General features: G+C 36.1%; 1 non-coding gene across 1 annotated transcript; it reads left to right on the top strand.

The window, feature by feature from the left end:
• The first annotated feature begins 6,810 nt into the window (after positions 1 to 6,810).
• On the top strand, positions 6,811 to 6,917 carry LOC136143957 (U6 spliceosomal RNA). Its single transcript, XR_010658446.1, has one exon. It is a non-coding gene; the product is annotated as a U6 spliceosomal RNA (small nuclear RNA).
• Positions 6,918 to 10,419: the final 3,502 nt, after the last annotated feature.

Below are 10,419 nucleotides of genomic sequence, written 5' to 3' on the forward strand. Positions count from 1 at the left end.
ATTCTCCAAGTCAGGTTTCAGCAGTACCTAAACCATGAACTTCCACGAATTCAAGCTGGATTTAGAAAAAGCAGAAGAACCAGAGATCAAATTGCCAAAATCCATTGGTTCACCAAAAAAGCAAGAGAGTTCCAGAAAAACATCTACTTCTGCTTTATTGACTGTGCCAAAACTTTTAACTGTGTGGATCACAACACACTGTGGAAAATTCTTCAAGAGATGGGAATACTAAACCACCTGACTTGCCTCCTGAGAAGTCTGTATGCAGGTCAAGAAGCAGCAGTTAGAACTGGACATAGAACAACCGACTGGTTCCAAATAGGAAAAGGAGTGCATCAAGACTGTATACTGTCACCCTGCTTATTTAACTTATATTCAGAGTACATCATGCAAAACCCTGGCCTGAATGAAGCAAAAGCTGGAAACAAGATTGCTACGAGAAATATCAATAACCTCAGATATGCAGATGACACCACCCTTATGGCAGAAAGTGAAGAAGAAATAAAGAGCCTCTTGATGAGAGTTAAAGAGGAGAGTCAAAAAGTTGGCTTAAAACTCAACATTTAGAAAACTAAGATCATGGCATCCAGTCCCATCACTTCATGGCAAATAGATGGGGAAACGTTGGAAACAGTGACAGACTTTATTATTTTGGGCCCCCAAATCACTGCAGATGGTGATTGCAGACATGAAATTAAAAGAAGCTTGCTCTTTGGAAGACAATCTATTACCAATCTAGACAGCATGTTAAAATGCAGTGACATTACTTTGCCAACAAAAGTCTGTCTAGTCTAAACTATGGTTTTTCCAGTAGTCATGTATGAATGTGAGAGTTGGACTGTGAAGAGAATTGGGCACCGAAGACTGATACTTTTGAACTGTGGTGTTGGAGAAGACTCTTGAGTTCCTTGGACTTCAAGGAGTTCCAACCAGTCAATCCTAATGGAAATCTGTCCTGAATATTCATTGGAAAGACTGATGCTGAAGCTGAAACTCCAGTACCTTTGCCACCTGATGTGAAGAACTGACATTGGAAAAGACCCTGATGATGGGAAAGATTGAAGGCAGGAGGAGAAGGGCAGGACGGAGGATGAGATGGTTAGATGGCATCACTGACTCAGTGGATATGAGTTTGAGTACGGTCTGAGATTTGGACAGGGAATTGGATAATGGACAGGGAACCCAGCGTGCTGCAGTCCATGGGGTTGCAAAGAGTCAGACATGACTGAGCAACTGAACTGACTGACTAACCTATCGAATGGCATGAATGACTGTCAAAAATAAGTGAAAGAATCTAGACACAAGATTACATATTGTATGGTTTTATTTAAATGTGCTTCCTAGAAAACTCAACACTATAGAAACAGATATCAGATCAGTGTTTTCTTTGAACAGGGTTAGGGAATGAGGATTCACTGTTATGCTGACCTGAGGAAACCTTTTGTGTGATGGAAATGTCAATAGCTAATCCAAGCTGGAAGTCAGCAGGGTAGGGGTGAATTTATTTCTGACAGAATGGATACCAGCTCTAGGGAGGAAGTGGGGTAACTCTGTGTTTCTATACTGTATACTAATCTATGAAGAGTAATGAACATAGAAATCTTGTCCTAGGTAAAAATTTACATGTGCACAAAAGGTCTACATACAAAATTTGCCTTTAAGATTACTTATAATATTAGTTTCACTCATAATCACAGTAAAGAGACCAAACAACTATATTGGTAATTACATCAAATAGCTATTAATCTGAAATACTAAGTAAAAGATGCTACTAGCACCCATAAAGGCATTGGCAAACAACAAAACCTAAGCTTAGATAAATATTAACTGATTATATAAACAAAACAGAGACTCATCATTAATAAATTCTCATCGTTCAAGATTTAATTATGTGAAAAATATACAATTTATAAAAAGAGTCTCAGGGGTAATGGCAGGATAGCTTGTTAGCATCAACATTCTCACAAGAGGAAGTAAAATTATAAAAGCAAACCTATTTGAAATTTGAAACTACTAGAAAACAACAGAATGCAGGCAGAAACTGGAGGGGCATCTACCATTTACAGATGAAATGCTACAGGTAAATATCTTGTTCATCACTTTTTGACAGAATCTCCCTAATCAAGCATAGCTCTGAGGGCAGAAAACCACAGGCTTACTGGTTTGAGGGCAGAGAACTGAATTAGGGACCAAAAGAGGAGGAGAAAGCTAGGAGGGAAAACCAGGGAGGAAGTCACCAAGGAGACCAGCCCCCAAATCTGCTTTCGAAATTCACACAGCTATGTGGTTGCCTGCTAATCTGTAAATGCTTGAAAGTGAAGTCACTCAGTCGTGTCCGACTCTTTGTGACCCCATGGATTGTAGCCTACCAGGTTCCTCCATCCATGGGATTTTCCAGGCAAGACTACTGAATGGGTTGCCATTTCCTTCTCCAGAGGGAACCTCAGAGGTTAGCAAAATGTAGCAACTGGAAGCTGAATAAAACGTGTAGACATTTTAGTCTAATTAAAAAATGACACAGATTGGAGTATGGGTCCAGCCTAGTTAACTACCTGAGAAAATAAAAATTCACTGTATAGTAACATGAAAGTGAGCATGTTAGTAACTGTGTCATGTCCAACTCTTTGCAACCCCATGGACTGTACCCAGCCAGGCTCCTCTGTCCATGGAATTCTTTAGGCAGGAGTACTGGAGTGGGTAGCCATTCCCTTCTCCAGGGGTATAGTAACAGAATGCAGATTCCTTACAGATACCACTCCTAATGTCCAGTTCTCATACATGCAAGGGAAAATAAAAAGTGACATATATTTTAGAAAAAAAAAAGTCAGTAGAAATCACCCAGGTAGCCATTATTATAAATATATTCAAGGAATTTAAAATCTTATGCATAATTCATAAATATAAATAGAATTTTCAGAAGAAAAATAACAATTAAAAAACAAAGTCATAATTCTAGTACTGAAATTCTAATAACTGAAATAAAAAAGTGACCTGATGTACTTAATAGCAACACATTACATACAAGGAGATAGCAATGTAGATGAAGCTAATTTATCATCAGAGACAATGAAGGGAGGAAGAAATTGAAATAATTCCTTTCAGGAGAAAATAGAGAAATAAAGAGAAATACCACTTGATCTAAAGGAAAGTATTGAATTCATGAGAACAAGTAAGTAGTTTGGTAAATATAATGTAAAAGGAAATATTAATGCAACCCTGTGTGGTGTATAATTTATGTACATGTAATACATATGACACTTACCCGGTGGCTCAGATGGTAAAGACTCTGCCTGCAATGCAGGAGACCTGGGTTTGATCCTTGGGTTGGAAAGATCCCCTGGAGAAGGGAATGGCAACCCACTCCAGTATTCTTTCCTATAGAATCCCATAGACAGAGGAACCTGGCCGGCTATAGTCCATGGGATTGCAGAATCGGACACGACTAAGTGACTAACAATAGATATGACAATAATAGCATGGAAGATAGGCTTGCAATATTCTTACATTTTGTGTGCTGTAGGTAGCTTGTACTAGATTGATGATATATACTGTGATTTCTGGAGCTACTTTGAAAATAACACAGAGAGATATATGTTTATGAGGTGAGAGAAGAGAGGTTAATTGGCCTTTGAGCACTTTGGAGACAACAAGCCACATTCTGGGTTTTGCCTTCAAAGTAAAATTTAGAAAATTAATACAGCAGTGAATTTAGTTTAGCTTATTACATTTTGACTACAAAGGGAGCTCTTTTGTGTATCTCTAATGGAACAAAATAAACAAAAATTGCTTTTTTATAAAGTTTGATAGAGATGCTTGCATACAAATGTAGATGGTTATTTTTTTTAACTGAAAGTCTGTAATAGGGCAAAGACAAAATATGGTATTATTTTTGACAGTAATTGAAGCTGAGATAATAGTGGTATGTTATTAAATTGTCCTTGGATAATCTAATCCTTGAAATTCTACTCCTTATATAACATCACTGATTTATTAAGATTTCCTAACATAAAATCTATCAAGTGCTTTAATTCCTGAGAGTTAATTTTAACCCATTACTTGTTCTTATAGTCAGTTTGAACTACAATAACAAAGTGCCATAGACTGGGTGACTTGTAAACAACAGGTTTTCTTTCTCACAGCTTTGGAGGCTGGTGTTCCACTATCAGGGTGAAAGCATGATCGGGTTCCAGCAAGACCCTTCGTCTGGGTTATGGACTAACATTTCACTGTAGACTCTCGTGGCAGAAAGAGGGTGAGAGAGCCCTCTGGGGAGCCTCTTCTGAAGACACTAATCCCACTCAGGAGGGCGCCACCCTCACACCTGGTTAGCTCAGAAAGGCTCCACTTTCAAATATTATAATACCGGGGATTAAGATCTTAACATGAATTTGGGGAGAACACAAATATTCAAGTCTGCCCATTGCACTCATATGTCAGGATTTAGCTCAGATGGTCTGGATCAAAGGCACTTTTGTGATTCAAAATGACCCTGTGCAAAATGACCACCATTGCAGCATTTATTGTGTATCACTGAAAGTGAAAGTGAAGTTTGGTCTTTGTGACTCTTTGTGACCCCATGGACTATACAGTCCATGGAATTCTTCAGGCCAGAATAGTGGGGTAGGTAGTCTTTCCCTTCTCCAGGGTATCTTCCCAACCCAGGTATTAAACCCAGGTCTCCCTCATTGCAGGCAGATTCTTTACCAGCTGAGCTATCAGGGAAGCCACCTATGTATCAGTTGCAGGTTTTAATTATCTATCTTTTCCTTTAGCAGAAATTCTCTGATCTGTCTTCTTTATAAATTCTTTGTAATCCCAGAACCTAGAATAGAACTCACAATACAGAATGCACAAAACACTTTCAATTAATCTGTGAATGTGTAGAAACTGGCCTTATCTAGAAAGCAAATATATGTATATATTCCAGGGTTCCACTTATATCTGATGGAAAATATTAGAATTATAGGAGTAAAAACAGAGGAAAACAACCCTCTTCTGCTTAGCAAATATAGGCAAATTATAGCACCATGAGAAAAGTCAAAGGTTCTTTATCTATTCTTATTTTTTTTAATTATGTAACTCTACTGTTATCTATTTGCTTTTCATATTACTATAAGGACTTATGAAATATTAGGATAATTCCTGGACTTTGCTATCTTGTAACTTCTTGGAGGAGATATTATGAAAAAGAATCTGGTGTTAGCACAGAATTCCCTGTATAATGCCAGGCCAAAAATCATGGGCTTCATCTTTCAGTTGTACCAAATCAGTAATTCCTCTATGCTGAGGGGAGTCCCTCTGGACATACACCCTGAAATAGCTAAGAATATGACTGAAAATTTCATAAACTTTCTTTCCAAAGTAAAACCAAGGCAATTTTATGGAATCTAATGTATTTGGCAGAGATGAAAATGACTTCATGTGAGTCAGAAAAAGTCCCCCGAAGTCCCTACAGCTGACATAAGCATATGTGGCTATTGAAACCTGCACCCAAAGACTATCTGATACACCAGGGATTCTCCCCAAGGTAGAAATTTCTGTACACTTCAATCAAGGGGATTTTAAATTTAAAAATGAAAACAAAATACAGAAACACAAGGGGCTGACCACAACAGTGTTCTTGAATGGACAACAAAAACACATAATAATAAAATTTACACCCTAAACTTCAGCAAACTCTTATGTAAATACCACTTTGAAGTCCTGATCTGGCTACCCCAGAAAGTTGATATGGGGATCAGATAAAATTGCACATATTCCAACATATTTTAAAATTAACACAATTTAAATTTTAAATTGTATAAAATTTAAACAACTGAGTCATTTTAAGGGTAATCAGACAGTGGAGGCTCCTATTTCTGGTCCTCTCTGAGGACAGTAGAGGAATTAGGGAGGTTACACTAATGTAAGCCTAAAGAAGGAAAGTTGGGTGTTCTGAGGAAATCGCTGGTACTAATGTGAGGTCTCTGTACCTATCCTATTGATGCTTTTTTTCTGCTTCCTATGTTTCAAATGCAATGGGCATCAGTAGGCCATCAAACACGCCCAAAGCTTCCCCCTGTCTGTAACTCAAGCCCTTCCCTCTGCTTACATCACTCTTGACCCCATTTCAGATGACTCATTTGTCCTCACATTAAAATACTTTTTTGGAGACAGCATCTCTGAGCAGCCTGTAGAAAGGAGGCCTTCCTCGCCAGTTCCTGATTTTCTAAGTCAGTATCCACTCGCCTTTCCACTTCCCCTGCCAACAAACAGCGTAAATTATAATGCAGAAATGTTCAATGTATTTTCATTTATTTTGTCTCCTTCACTTGATGTAAACTTTGTAGTGAACATGTCTGTCTTGCTGTCCTTTATATCCCAAGAAAAACATATAGTGCCTCTCACAGTAAGTGTACCTTAATTTTTGGTGAATTAAAATATGGTTTCTTGGTAAGTTTTTGAAATTTCAAGTTACCTGTATATTTGGATGATATAGAACTACCTCCATATTCCTTTCTAAAAATCAAAGGTCTTAAGTATCTTTACTATGGCAAGAAATATTTGTCTCACATTTCTCTTTTATGACAATATTTTTTGCTATATATACTTCATTGTGTAAGGAGCAGAGAGAAAGGAAAAGCGGATGGGGAAGGATGGGTTATATAAAAAAACTCATAAAATAGAAAATAAATGAGCATTTTATCACAGGATAGGCAAATTGATAGATAACTTATTTAATTTCTATGGATTATAATTTATCAATTGATAAAATGTGTGTTGGATTAGATAATTTCTTAAATTACTTCAAGTATAAAAGTCCTGTTATCCGTGCTCGCTTCGGCAGCACATATACTAAAATTGGAACGATACAGAGAAGATTAGCATGGCCCCTGCGCAAGGATGACACGCAAATTCGTGAAGCGTTCCATATTTTTAATAGGTTGTAGAAAAAAAAAAGTCCTGTTATCCTAAGAAGTATTAGAATAACTAAGCAAAATAATTATTAATTTTGAATTGTAGATTTAGGTTTGTATGTGTTTGAAATTAGTAGGATGTATGTTTACACATATTTATCTGTTTAAGAAAAATATGTTAATACTTATGAAGTGCATATTCTACAGGTATTCTATAAACTTGAAATGGTACTATAAAATTATAATAAATAACTATTTTCTCTAGTGGTAGACTAGATAAATTATATGTCAATAAAAATCATATTGTAGAGCCTACAAGTTAATCCTACAAGAAGATTATTTTCAAAGAATAGCAATTATTTCAAGATGTTTTATTTCATTATTCTGTTTTGTTCCCTTCTAGGGTTTGGTATGCTAGTTCAACCAAGGAAACACATTTAGTGGCCTGACATGAAACAAATTTTATTAGTTTAGCCCTCTGTAAGCATTCTCATGCATCGTTAACATTATACATTGCAAAGAACTGCTTTCCTTAAATTGTATATATTTGGCTATAAATTTGAGACTGTAGCAAATTGTCTAACTGTTGAATGAGCACTTATACTTTGTGCACTGATGAGTTAGGTGAAGTGTGTAATTGGGATACACATTTTAGGATGGTTTATTAAACCACAAAACACAAAAGGGCCATTAGAATTTGAATGATTATCAGGAGTAGTAAGATTTGATAGAGGTTACAATGATAGATGATATTTATATTTGATATTCAAAGTGTGGTAAAATTACACCTACATTGATAATTGTAAATGCCCTGTAAGTACATCAGACAATATCTAAGGTAAATATAATAGAATTTAATTAATAAGTTCTCAACAAGTTCTGATACTTTTCAGAAGAGCAAAGTATGTAATTGGTCAAGATGGAAAAGCATTTCCATTTTGTATGTGTATATGATGCAGGAGATACAAAGGAAAATAATGTGGGTTTTTTTTTCCTGCTTATATCTGTAAGCCTCAAACTTCTACAAGTAATTCTTCATAATTGTCCCTTGCACCTACTCTCAACAGCTTCCACAAGGCCTGCAGAATCTGACTCCTGTCCACCTCTTATGTTTCATGGAATTCATGTCCTCACTCTACTCGAGTTAGAATGGTTCTTTCAGTTCTTTAATGCTCTAAGCTACTGAACAGAACTCATTTTTTTCTCTCCTGTTTTAGATCCTACTCTTCTATATCTTTTACCTAACAGGCCATTCAGAGAAGTCTCATCATCTTCCTTTATCATCAGTAATTCTTGTTTTTTGTTTTCTCCATGTTTTCAAAGCATCCTTTCCTCCTCTTGGTGCCCAAACTAGGTTCCATGTAGAGATAGGTATAAGTGCCTAACTTAACAACTTGATCATTTGTTGAATCCTGAGAAATGTGGAAGGTATATATGTGCCCCCAGTTGTAAAGGCAGAACTTTTGAGTAGTTCTGATAATGTTTGACCCTCAACAAAGAGGGTTCAAACCCAGTCCATATGGCAGATACACAAATAAATGTCGTATCACTTCCTAAATCATCCATTTTTTATTTCCCGCAGATGATACCTCACACTAAGAGTAACTCCTGAATCCTTCTCTAAAACAAAATCTATGCATATGAAGGAAGCTTCCTAATTTCTGGTGACTATAGTATTTTCTGTTGTAGCTTATGAACACTACTGATTTATCTTTCCAGACTGTTATTTAAGACAAACATCCCTTTAAGGAACCAGCATTGACAAAACATTGGGATTGATTTCTGGGTTACAAATTGTTTTCCTTTTTTACTATTTCATGTTTAGATTTACTTCAATAGGATAGAGACACAAGTCTCTAACTAGGTTAGGAAATGTGTTCAGAGGATGGCTTATTGCTGCAGGACAGAATTGTTCAAAGAAGGAGGCTATGGGTCTTCTAAAAGTCTTAACAAAATTATGTCATTTGAAATATTTCCTTCTGGACTAGGTATGCTGACCTAGAACTGGTCTGTTTTTTCTTTTTTGATTATCCCCAACTTTTGATCTTAAAATTATCTATATTTTAACTTCTCTTTCAGAGGAGTTGAAGTCTCCCAGTGTCTCACCACAGACCTTCCCTGCCTTGTTTGCTAAATCTTAACACCCTGTTACTCCTCTTAAGGAAGCAGTTCAACTGCCTCCATGTGGGCCGACACCTCATATTGACACAGCATTGATATATGATAAAGAAGGATACTTGTAATCTGCCAAAAATTAAATAGCTTATTTCACTTAACCTTGAATAGTGAAATATTAAAGTTATTTCTTTTAATGTACTCTTAATATTAGCTATGAAACACCTGCATGAGATCAGAGATCAATAAATTATCTCTGTTCTATGCCTGAAATTTCAAACTAAAAACACATTTGAAGTATGATGCTAGAATTGTTTTAAAAGACTTACTGCTATTATTGGATTGATAAAATTCAATATGTGGGTATTTGTGAAAGCTCACTCAAAAGATTAAACCCAAACTCACTTTAAAGGCAAGGGATTGATGTCAAATAAATCCATGACTGATTCATGTCAATGTATGACAAAACCCACTACAATATTGTAAAGTAATTAGCCTCCAACTAATAAAAATAAATGAAAAAAAAAACATAAAAAAAAAGAGGGGGTAGGAGTAGCAGTACTTGTAGATTATAAAGAATTTGCCCTAATGTATATCATTTTGTTTCTTAGCTTTCATTAGTCTCTTAGCCTTTTTATTAAACTACTGTGTGTGTTAAGTTGCACCAGTCATGTCTGATTCTTTGCATCTCTATGGGCTGTAGCCTGCCAGGCTCCTCTGTCCTTGGGATTCTCCAGGCAAAAATTATATTTTCTGCATAATATAATTTATAATATAATATAATTTGTAATTTAAATTTTAAAATGATTAAAATATGAAGTTATATACTCAATTTCCATGAACAGTCAAAAATTTTGTGATTTTGTGATTTCTAAGCCTTATCAACTTACATTTTGAGTTACAGTATCATGTTTAGTTAATGGGGCTTCCCAGGTGGCTAGTGGTAAAGAACCCACTTGCCAACACAGGAGACGTAAGAACCACAGGTTTGATCCCTGGATCAGGAAGATCCCCTGGAGGGGGGCACAACAACCCACCCCAGTATTCTTGCCTGGAAATCATCTATGGACAGAGGAGCCTGGCAGGCTACAGTCTATAGGGTCACAACGAGTCAGCTATGACTGAAGCGACTTAGCATGCATACAGAGTTAATACACATAAATCCTGTTACAAAATGCAAACCCTATATAGAGTCCTTTTAGGTATATTTTAGAAAGATAATGTGTCTGTAGCAGGTATTGGTTATTGTAAATTTGCAGGCCAATCTGGAAATAAAAATACTTCTTTCATATATGAAATCAGTTTTTATTTAAACTGGAACAGATATTGTATTTTGATGTAAGCTCTGCAGGTTAAGTATATTGTGATCAGAAAAAAAATGGTATGTGTTTTCATTTATTCATATAAA

The sequence above is a fragment of the Muntiacus reevesi genome, chromosome 10, assembly GCF_963930625.1.
Source record: "Muntiacus reevesi chromosome 10, mMunRee1.1, whole genome shotgun sequence".
In the NCBI taxonomy this organism is placed as follows: Eukaryota; Metazoa; Chordata; class Mammalia; order Artiodactyla; family Cervidae; genus Muntiacus; species Muntiacus reevesi.